Genomic DNA, 12,815 nt, shown 5'->3' on the forward strand with positions numbered 1-12,815 from the left:
AAGAATTAGAGACACTTCTGCATGTGGCTCCTTCTTCCCCTAAACATCTCCTTACATATTTTATTCATTTATTGACTCAACAAATATTTATGGAGCATCATCTGTGCCCCAGAAACTATGCTAGATGGTGGGAAAATATCAATGAACAATTCAGAAAACGTCCCTCATGGTACTTACATTTCTGTGGTTGCGTGGGCAAGGGATAGACATATCAAGACGTAAAATAATTTCAGTTAGTGATAAATACTTGGAAGAAAAATAAAGATGGATAAAGAAGGAGTCAGAGAACAACTCAAGAGAAGTGGCTGAGGGAAAAAAGTGAGGGTCAAGGTTAAGCTAGGTGGTTAGGGAAGATTTTTTTGAGGAGGTGGTACCTGATGTTTGAACAGATACTCGGGGAAAAGGAAGAAGCATAAAGGGGAGAGTGAGAATGCTCTTGGAACAGAAGAGGGTGACATTGCATTGGAGAGGTAGAGAGCAGTGGCAGTGATTTACAAAAGAAACACAGAGAAGAGCTTGGATTCTCAAATATGTGCAGCTGTATTTTGATCTCAGTGTTTGTTTCTAACTCATAACAAATAAAGTGTGATAAATTTAGTAGCAGATTTCCTTCATCTGAATGTATCCTTTCCCCCACCCTTCCTTTCCTCCCCGAAAGGATATGTTGTCAGAGAAGAAGTTAATTTAACAAGAAAAGCTGAAACTGACAATGTGGAACCTTGATTCTCTTACAAATGCAGCCCTGATTATTACAAAATCTGCCTATGACAAGTCTAATATGTCTCTGTTTACTGGTAAATTATCATTCATCCTGAAAGGTGTGAGAACTTAATCCTTTGCATTCAAGGAGTTCAGAGCTTGAGCACTGCAATCATAAACCCATTTCTTTTTCTTGAAAGTCTCCAAAAAGTGCTTAAAACGTGCTCATGTACCTTCCCTTGGTGCCACTATAGGCTCAACTCTGCTGACTGAGGATTTACCTACTTGCCATGTGTTTTCTCTCTGGTCCTCTTGATTTTGCTAATGTTTTGGCTGGAGCTTCACTTGCTTAGTACCTCAATAAAACAAAACAAAATATTTCACATGGTACTATTTCCACAAGTACAGATACTCTAGGAGGTAGCACAAAATAAAGTCAAGAGTGGGCATATTGGAGTCAGGCAGTGTAGACAGCTCCATCACTTACTTGCTATTTGAGCTCCAACATGCCAATTTACTTCCCTGAGCCTCAGCTTCCTCTTGCACTAAGGAGAGCTAATAAGACTTACTTTGTCTGGCTGTTTAAAGAAAGATGTGGACATATATACACTACCAGACGTAAGGTAGATAGCTAGTGGGAAGCAGCCGCATAGCACAGGGAGATCAGCTCGGTGCTTTGTGACCGCCTGGAGGGGTGGGATAGGGAGGGTGGGAGGGAGGGAGACGCAAGAGGGAAGAGATATGGGAACATATGTGTATGTATAACTGATTCACTTTGTAATAAAGCAGAAACTAACACACGATTGTAAAGCAATTATACTGCAATAAAGATGATAAAAAAAAAAAAAAAGAAAGATGTGGAATGTGGTACCTGGATGTCAGGCAATGGGATATGACTAAGTCATTCAACTGGTATTAATGTGTCCTTTAAAATTTAACATTAAATATTGCAATGGTAGATGTGTGTCATTATACCTTCGTGAAAACCTACAGAATGTACAACACCAAGAACGAACCCTAATATAAACCACGGACTTTGGGTGATACTGATGTGTAATGTAGGTTCACGAACTGTGGTAAATGTACCAGTGTGGGGTAGGGTGTCCATCATAAGGGAGGTTGTGTGTTTTGGGGGGGCGTGTGCAGTGGGTATCTGGGGACTCTCTGTACTCTTGGCTTAATTTTGCTGTGAACCTAAGACTGCTTTAAAAACAAAGCTTATTAATTTAAAAAACAACATGAATAAATATTAGTTGGATCACCTCTCTATCACACATTGGGTAGATAGCCCAGCATCCCTCCAGATATCTGGCAAGTTTTGGAGAATTCTCTTGTCTTAGACTCAGGCTCTTCTAGCTTTAGCTTCAGGCGCTGCTGCGTTGCCAACCTCAGTTCTGCCTTCTCCATCTACCTGCTCTGTTCCTTATTAAATGGCACTGACCAGTACACATGCTGTGTGAGCAGGGGAATGTATTAACAGTTTGGGAGTATGAGTGGGGAAGGGGAAAAAAGCACAGCCGCTCAAGAGTTAGTGCTCTCATTCTAAAAGTCTCTGGGTTACACCTGCCATTGCAACAGTTCATTGGTCCCTTCACATAAAGCTTTATTCTCTTATCATGATTTACTGACCCTTGCACCTACCACTCCATTCTCCAACCCCCTCCCCCCTTTTTTTCAGTCTACCTGGAGAAACGAAAAAAAAAGCTTACTTTCTTAATGCAGACCAATTTTCTTTTTTTGGTTTTGTTAAGAATTATTATCTTCTTAAGGGTAAAATCAGGAATGTATAAATACATTTAAAAATTAACACATGACAAATATTTTATTTAACTCGTTATTTAATGAGAGGACTGGTAAGGTGTTACAGCTGGTTCAAAGGAAAACTGAAAGAATCACACGTATATAATGGCAAAAATGGTCAATATTCACAGGGCAGTAAGAAACTGTCTCTCCTCTGGACACAATTTACATGTCTATGGGCAAGAATCACTTGCATTACTATCAATATTCTGCAACTGACAGGGTTTTAAAAGAGCTCAAACACAATAAAAGAAGAAGGTAACCTGGAAGTGTATGCCAGACAGGACTCCCCTCCCTGATTTTTTTCTTTTTTCTATTTCAAAGTCGTTCACATTTTTTCTTGACAGCTCACTCCTGACTTACCTTGACCTTACACAAATGGATGGGTTTCATAGTATCTAAATTGTCCATCAGTTACACAGTATAGCTAAACAAAGATCTATTCTTTCTTCCCAGTATAATGTTGCTGCCATCTTTGTTTCCCTTTTTCTACTATGTAAATAAAATAACTGATACATTATACACATTCAATAAATGCTACTTCCCCTTTGCCCTTCCTGACTGATTCTCAGCTCAGTGTGTCTGTTATATGCTTTGCAGGGTTTCCCTGAGCTGAAAGTACTCTCCCCTCTCTGAATGTCCATGCATTTGTACTGTTGCTGCCCCATCACAAAGTTAAGAGTATTTAGTGTCATAAGAGATACAGGTGTCTATATTTGGTTATATTTTGATTTAAACCTCATTTTAGCACAAGAAGATGGTCTTGAAAAAAACTAGGCATGAGTTGATGGCATAGAATCTGGAAGGAAACAGACAGGATAGGATTACAAGACCTTTGAAATCTTTCTAATTATAGTTTCACTGAGAAGATAAAAAATACTTCTATTTAGGTAGTGAGGTAAAAGCAGGGAGAAGTTATTTAATTGCCTTTCATAAAATGGAAGAAAAATCTTATTGTTTCTCAACCCATTCATCAGGATTATATTCAGTCATGTAGAACTCTGTTTCTCAGAGTGTGTTTCATGGTCTAACTGCATTAGAATCAACAACGGCCTTGTTAAAAATAGATTTGTAAACTAGATTTTTTGGGGGGTGAGGTGGGAGGGCATCATCTACTACATCAGAATATCTGGAGGTGAGACTCTAGACACTGAATTTTTATGAAAGACTTGGATGACTCTTAAGCCTACTGAAGTATGGACACTAGGGTTATAGAACATATTTTTATATTCAAGAGGAATGATGGGGAACTCCTACTAATATGGCCAGTGAGGTCCAGCGTAAAGAACAATGTCACAGCTTTCAGAAGACCTAGAATCTGATCGGTGCTCTGTCAAGAATCAGCAGGCCACTTGGATAGTCTTTAAACCTCACTGGTCCTGGGTTTTTCAGAAAGATTTGAACTAAATGGTCTCTATTTCTCTTTCAATCCTAAAGGTTGGTTTATTCTTGTCCTAACTAAGCATGAGAATAAAATGTGTTCTTCTAATAACAATATGTTCAGAGAGTACTGTCTATTTGGGTGAGGGCTCATAAACATTAATTCAACGGCCTGTTAATAGATCGCTACACAGAAAATCACCATGCAAGGTTCACTGATATCATGTTATGAACAATTAGTCATCCTGGTTCTAGTCATCTGATTGTTTTTTGTGTGTGTGTGTGTTTGTTTTCATTTGTTTGGGTATATGTAGCACTCTTTTCTTTCGAAGGAACTGAAGCAGAGACACACTTTTAAACTTCCTCTCCTGGAGGGATAGTGCACCTCAAGCCTAAGAAAAAATTAAATCAGAATACAGGCACTCACTCAGCCTCATGGGCCAAAAAAGCCCCATTGTCCTTTCAGAAATAGATGTTCGCCCTCCCTTCTACTTGAGCTCAATTAATGCGGTTAGACTAATTTTTCTTCCTTTATTAACTGTCCTCTGTGCTTAATGGGACCAAATATGAGATGGAAAGAAGAAGTACTCAGGCATCTATAGGACTAATTTCAGCATCAGGGACGGTTGCATGGGGCTTGGAGCCAGGTGCATTTCAGTCTTAATGAGGTGGCACCTCCTTGATGCTTTTGACCTTGTCCATCATAGGTGGGAATTTGTAGAAACCATTTAGACAGCTTCAAGTGCCGTTGACAGAACTGTCTGCACCATTCATCCTTACCCATTTCAGCACCACACGAGCAGGCCAACTGCCGTTTTCTGTAAATAGAAAGTAACATACATTTATCCCATCATGGAACAGACACAAACGCGGGTTGACACCTCCTCTTGGCTCACTCACCGAACAGGAAATCAGCATTAATAAATCTCAGTTGGTCCTTATTTTGCTTAGGGTCACACACCACATTGACAAGTTTCTTATAACACCATCAAATCTGTGGCCGATACAAGACAATAGATACTGTGCAGTAAAACTCAGCAAAAGGAGCCGTATGTCCAGGGAAGTTTCTTCCAGGGATGTCTCTGATCACCGTCCCACAGACACCTGCAGGCTTGTCCTTCATCCCAAATCTGAAGAATCAGAAACACTGATGGTGTCATTTCTACCTGTAAATCTATGTTTACTGACCTTTGCGACACACACTCAGGACTATTATTATTATTATTATTTTTGGTGGTACGCGGGCCTCTCACCATTGTGGCCTCTCCCGTTGCGGAGCACAGGCTCCGGATGCGCAGGCTCAGCAGCCGTGGCTCACGGGCCCAGCCGATCCGCGGCATGTGGGATCTTCCCAGACCGGGGCACGAACTGCATCGGCAGGCGGACTCTCAACGACTGCGTCACCAGGGAAGCCCCTCAGGACTATTTTTAAAGTGTTTCCCAAGAGGAAAGGTGATGGTGATCCTTGATGTTTGCTAATACTTGATCTATCCTCCTCTTGAGTGTTCTTGAGAAACATATTACCCAAGATGACTGCAGTGTTAAAGTCTTATGTTAGTTTTTTATTTAGTTTATCACCCCCCCAATCTATCCCTCTCACACATTTTCAGTGACAGCTATCATTCTAATAATTCAAAAACAGTAAAACAAACAAACACAACTTTTTCCCACTGCCATTCCCTTTCTCTTACCAAGAAACTGCCTTGAAAGAGAAAAGTAGCTAGTAAGTACAAGCCACTTCAACAGAAAAGCTCTTCAAGACCACGGGCTTTGTATGTGATAAGTTCCCTTGAGATGAACACAAGATGGGTTGAATAATTTGATGGTTTCACGGCTGTTGGGCTTCGTAGTAAGTCATTGATTTAACAGCGATGTTAAAGACTTGCTAGCTTTGCTCAGAACATCTCGTTAATGTCTACATTTCCTGAGGAGGAAAAAACAATCTTTCCTTTCTTTTTGTTAGAAGTAGAAAATCTTAGAAGGGGAAGAAGTGTCTAGTGACAGAGTTAGAACCGGAGTCCTGGAAGGCTGTATGCTATTTTTAGCTCATTGGAACATTCCGACTTCATCCATTCTCAAGATGGCAAGAAGCCACTACATTTACCTCTTTTTTTTTAATTTGAAAATTTATTTATTATTTATTTGTTTATTTTAATTGAAGTATAATTGACCTATAACACTATATTAGTTACAAGTGCACCACGTAGTGATCCCATGTTTCTATCCATTACTAAATGGTCACCACTTTTTTTTGACCTTTTTACCGCTAGTTCCTTCTTGGATCCTGACAATTTCTTCCCACCCATGTATACCCACCCATATTTCCAAAGCCTAAGATGTGCCTGGTACCTGAAGAAATGCATAGAAGAGCATTGATAAAGGAAGTCATTTTATTTCTAGCACCTGTGATTACATAATGCTGTCAAAAAAACACTGAGATCAGAATCAGAAGGACTAAGTTGTATGCTAGGTTTTCTCAGTTCTGTTGACTAGCTGTATGACCGCTGACATTTTAAATAACCTGAGTTCAGTATACTTATCTGTAATGGCTGTGCTTGAAACATAGGATGGATATAAATATCAAATATGTTAATCTAGTTGGATATGCAATTATACAGCATTTCCAGAAAGAGTTAAAATGAAAAGAATAAACAATTAAAAGGACTTTTCCTCCTAGAACAGCAGCAATTTGAGCATACCCCAGAGTTTTACGTATTGACCAAAGTATATAAGCCACACGCACACAAAGAGGCATATGTTTTTGTTGTTTTCTGAGAAAACAGTAGTCTTCCCAATGTGCCTTTCCCATGAGTTGCTCCTTCTTATCCTAAATCAGATCATAAAAATCTTGGGGAACCAAGCATCAACCAAACTGAAGTGATCACTGAAATCCAAAAGTCTCTACAGACCAGAGAGAGTGACAGTACGAAGCCTGGACGGGCAGTACAATGATAGCCGCTGGCCTGTCAGCCATGGTGGCCAACAAGACTGAAAAGAATCACCTGCTTCTCAAGGCCGTGATGAACACTCTGAAGGAAGCATGGGTTGGGATCCCTCAGCAGTTACTACAGGGCCAGAAAACTGAGCCCAGCACAGGAAAATGCCAGGTGCCAAGTGCACACAGTACATCAGAGAGTGTGGTGGTTAGACGGAAAGTCAACTCTTCCCTGCAATGCTGTAATAAAATGCATGGAGATGCAAGTGCAAAGAGACAGAGATGGATGAAAAGGAAAAGAGTTAATGATAAGAGCGATAACAGCTAAAAGGTAAGGTCAATAGCAGCTAAAGCAGAAGGTCTTAAATATTACCAAGTGGACTTAAATAAATGCAGTGGTGGCGTGCACTGACATTTTGGGGAGGGTTCTAGAAATATTAGAAACATAAAAAGAGGAAATTAGGTGTGGATAATTATGAGATCTTAGCAGGACCAGGACCAAGGCTAAGATTTAGCAGATGGGGAATTACAGAAGAACCAAACCTATGTTTAATGTCAGTGTAATAGGGTATGCACATGCTCACCCTTTACTTTTAAATTAAATCATGTGTTTCTATCATTTCAAAGTTAAGAAAAATGAGTATTGCTAGAAGAGACATGACTCGATTTGAGTCGATTCAACTAACGTGCAGACAAAATTTTGGTGCTGAATGGATATTAATCTTGGAAAAGTCTGCAAAACCTATAGCTGAAACGTTGAAAATCCAACTGAGACCAGAAGAGGAACTGTCTCAGGTGTGAGCATCCCAGAAAAGGTCAAAGAAAAGCATGTGGGAGAGCCTAAGATGCAACCAAAATGCAAGGTTTTGTTCTTAAAAATCACTCCTTACCACAAACACAACAGGCATCTCTAGAGCTGGGTCAATAAGCTGCCACGTTCCTCTCTGCCTCCATTTGCTGTGCTTCTCCTCTTACTGGAGTCTTCACAAATAAAGGATGCTAAACTAGTTGAGAAGTATGAAGGTGTAAACGCATAACTCGGATTATTATTACTTTCATCCAAAATAACCTTTGTCTGCTAACTCTTGCTTGTTAATATCATCTCCTCTGATGCTTTTCCAGGCTGTTAGTTCCTCATTTCAGTGTTCACCCTTCTTCCTTCGAAAACCACCAGGACTCACCCTAACGTATGCCCAGCACCCTGCTTTGACAGCGCCTCACTGTTTAGCAAAGTGGACAGACTCCCTACACCTGATGACGCCGATAGCCGAGTGAGGAAGTAGAAATTTCGTGTGTAATTGTATGGCTGTGGGAGAAGGACTGTAAGCTGCGATGAGCATAAGATGTGCAGGACGCATTAGAGGATGTAAGCAGGGGATCTTGTTTCGACTGGGGGTTCAGGGGAGGTCTCTTGAAAGAAGTGGCTTTTAATCTGAGACCCGAAAGATGGGTGAAAATGAGATAATATAGGGGCAAGGACAAGGGCATTTCAAGCACAGAGAACAGCAGGTGCAAAGACACTGAGGTGAGACAGACTTGGTATGTTTTGAAAAAAGTGAGAGAAAGCTGAGGTGATCCGATCCAGTAACCAAGAGGAGGAGGGATGAGCAGAGGGGAGGCTGGAGTTGGTCGTGTTGCATCAGGACCGTGTTCAGCCTTTGGGTTTTACCTCCTGTGGGATTCCCAAGTTCCTTATATTCACTCCTGTCTCCAGCTCACCTCTTACCTCTGCTCTGTTTTCTTCATAATTATTTCAGAATTCCTCATGCCCAGATTTTCCAAATAGCTCTATCTTCTGTTGGCTGCCAGCTTCCACTGTTCCTCCTTCATATTTTATCCAAAGTTATACGCCTGAAAACAACCTTGGCTGAAACAACACTATGATAAAAAAAAAAAAAAGAATGACAACAAAGTAGCAACCAGAGCCAGTAACTAGAGCCAACACTGCACGTAGGATGGTACTTGATGCTCAGAAAGGAGCTCTTAGTGGTGGCTAAGGGACCCCGGGTACAGCATGTGAGGGCAGTGTTTTCTGAAGCACAGGGAAGTCAGTCTCAGTGCCGCTGTGATCGCTTTCCAAGTGCTCAAAGACAAAATGGACTAGAGGAAGACACGTGACAGGGACACGAGGTTTTTTTCCCTCCTCCTAGCAGTAATATCAGCTTGTCCCCAATTCATCACTCAGATAGTAATCTGTCATACAAGCAAGTGACAAAGGATTTTCAAGCACATTGTGTCACTGGTGGCACTTAGGGTTGTGTTTCCCTGGCCAGAGCCCTTTGATTCCATGCATCCGAGTCTGGGACCCGGGCAGGAGCATCTCTTGGGGTTTTAGTAGCAACCTTCCAGGTGACCTCATTAACTCTGAGTATCCCAGAGCAACCAGGTCCATCTGAGGAGCACTTCCCAGAGGATATTTTTCCTGGGTGATTTGCTCTTAATCTTTTAAATTCTCTCCCTCCCCCAATACCTTCCCAATCACAGCTCCCATACCAAGATATAGGGTCCTGTGGGAGAACAAGTTGGGAAGGTAGAGAGGTATAGAGGGAGGGAGCTAAGGGGAAAAAACTTCTTTTTCCTTAAGGAAATTTTCAGTGGGGACTTATGTTTTAAATCTATGCCCTTAAAAATATTCACTTGGAAAAAAATGTATCTATGTAATCCCAATGGCTACCAATTTTGGACAATTGTTACTCAACAATTAAATTAAAGGGATGCAAAAGCGATCCTTAGGTGCCTAAGCGCATTTCAATCTTGGGAGAATTACAACCATGATAAACTAGTTATTAATATTACTTTATTATTATCAAATTTTTCCTTAGGAAAATATAATCTCAGCAATTTCTAGTTTTTATAAAGTCTGTATCAGCGCTAATTTCCTTTGTTTTGCCTGTCCCTTGGTTATTTATATCTAAGGTGATAGAATAGTCGGTAGATCCCATAGGGCACCCAACATTAGAAATTATCCTCTAGACTTAAATACGTGAGTTTAAATAGAGTTCCAGGTGAGACCCCTGGGGGCTTTGCAGCTAGGAGAATGTACAGCCAGTACTCACGTACTTCTTTTGCGTATTCCACATTACTGTCTTCCAAACATAACATGGGCTTCCCTAGAGAAACTCTCCTAGGAATAAAAGGAGAACTAATAAAAATAATGCTTAGTAATATTATTTTTTGGCCGTGCTTTTCTCTAAACTCACAGAGCCACACCGAAATGGAATGGCAAGCAGTAAGAGTCCGTCCCTGTGGATGGAGAAATTAACCTCTAACCAGAATCCCAGGGAAGTGATCTTGCTGGGTTACAAATGTGCAGAACTGGTCTAGTTAAATGGTCATTCTCTGTCTCATTTTTTAAAAGAAATATTTTAAAAAATCAGGATCATAGCATTGCTTTGTTGCTTTCACAGTGAGTAGTTAACTACAGGGATGGAAGAATGATGAGAAAAATAGAGTAAGCTTTGTGGTTGGGTCTAGGGATTGGTTTTTAGACTTACTCTGGAAAGTAAGATTGTTATAAATTCTAGATACTGAAAGAGTTGGGGAGGCAAGAAACCTTCTGTCCCATCATCTTCTTGTCCTATTTCCCTTTTTTCCTGTCCTCCCCACCCCATCTCTCTCTTGATGGAAGGGATACTAGGGATGGGCATTTCTACCTCTCAGAGTATTGGTCTGGGAAAAGTTGCTTTTCTCTTATAAGGTTTCTTTTCTTGTGGATATGCTTTTAGATGCTTTGATTTCCAAGACTGCCATGTCTGTTCACAAAATAAAGCTGATGTTTTCAAAGACTTAGTCCTTAAAATAGATGACTCTATTCAAAGGAACCCTAAATAAAGATTTTCCAGGAATTAAAAAAATGTGAGTAATAAGGAAGATGTGGTCCATATATACAGTGGAATACTACTCAGCCATAAAAAGAACAAAATCATGCCATTTGCAGCAACATGGATGCAACTAGAGATTCTCATACTAAGTGAAGCAAGTCAGAAAGAGAAAGACAAATACCATGATATCACTTATATGTGGAATCTAAAATATGACACAAATGAACCTATCTATGAAATAGAAATAGAATCAGGGACATAGAGAACAGACTGGTGGTTGCCAAGGAGGCGGAGGGTGGGAGAAGGATGGATTGGGAATTTGGGATTAGCACATGCAAACTGGTATGTATAGAAGGGATAAACAACAAGGTCCTTCTGTATAGCACAGGGAACTATGTTCAATATCATTATGGATATATATATCTCAATGGAACTATAGATATCAATATCCATAGTGGAAAAGAATATGAAAAAGAAGGTATGCATATGTATAACTGAGTCACTTTGCTGTACAGCGGTAATTAACACAACATTGTAAATCAACTATACTTCAATGAAAATTTTTTTAAAATGTAAATAAATCAGATTTTTATTTTGAAATACCCCAGAAGACATGTGAAGGATATTTGTGTAGACTGAGGGACAGGGGGGACACAGTAAACCCATTTAGGAAGTTTTGTAAAAATGTGAGTAATTACAAAAGGGACAGTGGCAGTTAGAATAAAAAGGACAAAATAGATTTAAGGGATATTTAGGAGGAGAACTATTAGGGCTTATCAACTATCTGGATGCAGAAAATCCAGGAAAGGAAAGTGTTAATGATGCTTGATCACTTAGCTAAGTGGGTCCCATTAACCAGAAAAGGTGTACCAGTCAGAAAAGGTGGGTCATGCTGCACTAACAAAAAGCTCCACATCACAGAGGCTTCAAACAGCAAATGTCTGTTTCTTGTTAGGCAGTTTGGCAGGGGGATTTGTGCCTCGTAGTCACTAGGACCCAGACTGAGGGAGGTTACTATGATGCCACTATTTCAACATTTCCCTGTGGGTACTAAGTCAGAGGGACAGAATGTGGTGAATTATACACCAGCACTTGAATCTGTTTTCATGGAAGCGACAGACACACATTAATCTGCTCATACTTCCGTAGCATGGCCATACTTATTAAATGGGTAGGGACATGTGACCTTCCACACACATGGAACCACAAGAGAACTGGATACTGGTGACTATGAGTGGTGCCTACTACCACAGGGGGAACAGGAGAAGCAGGCAGATGGGATGGTGACAAGAGTGATGGGAGAGGTGTTCAAGGTTGGTGTACAGAGGGTTGGGATGGCATACAAAGGTGATGAGTTCATTGTTCATGGTGAATTGGGGTTCCCCTGAGACACAATAAGTATACAGCATCCAGATAAGAAGGTAGGTACCATGGTATAGCTCAGGTGAGAGATCTAATGAGAGATCACGATTTCAAGTCATCAGATACTGTGGTACTTAAAGTCCTGGGAGTATCTGGAAACCTACAGGGAGAAAGGAAGTATGTCAAGAGAGAAAGGAAATATGTCAAAGAATAAAGAAAACAGAACAGAAATATGACTTTGCAAAACTCCAACATTTAAAGTGCAAACAGCTAGAGAAAAAAGCAGAAAAAACTGGAGGTACATAATTAATAGCATTATGGAAAGTATAAAACATAAGATGCCAAATTTAAAAAAAGAACATGGAGATATATAATGATACATTTTTCATATCTGCTTGGGTAAAAATGAAAAGAATCTGACAAAGAATAGATATATGAATATGTATAAATAAATCACTTTGCTGTACACCTGAAACTAACACAACATTGTAAATCAACTAAAATATAAAATAAAAATAAATAAATAAATGTACATTCATGTCTAGCACATGCAAAAAAAAAAAAAAAAGAACTAAACCAAAATTCTGCCGCATGCGATTTCCAGCAAGCACGCTGCACGTGGGTATATACAGTCCCTCAGAGGTAACCTTGAAACAATTCTGTCTGCCAATCAGTCAGCAGCAGAACAGAGCTAAAAAGAACTAAATACCTCATGCAGTGAGAAAAGCAATCTTGTCAAGTTGGGTTTCTAAGTGACCCCTGACTGACATACCTCAGACTTGGGAAGTCTTTGGCTTTCATGGTGTCGAGACTGCAAA

This window comes from Delphinapterus leucas, chromosome 21 (genome assembly GCF_059928025.1).
Source record: "Delphinapterus leucas isolate spDelLeu-1000000601 "Yukka" chromosome 21, BTC_Dleu_Yukka2, whole genome shotgun sequence".
In the NCBI taxonomy this organism is placed as follows: domain Eukaryota; kingdom Metazoa; phylum Chordata; class Mammalia; order Artiodactyla; family Monodontidae; genus Delphinapterus; species Delphinapterus leucas.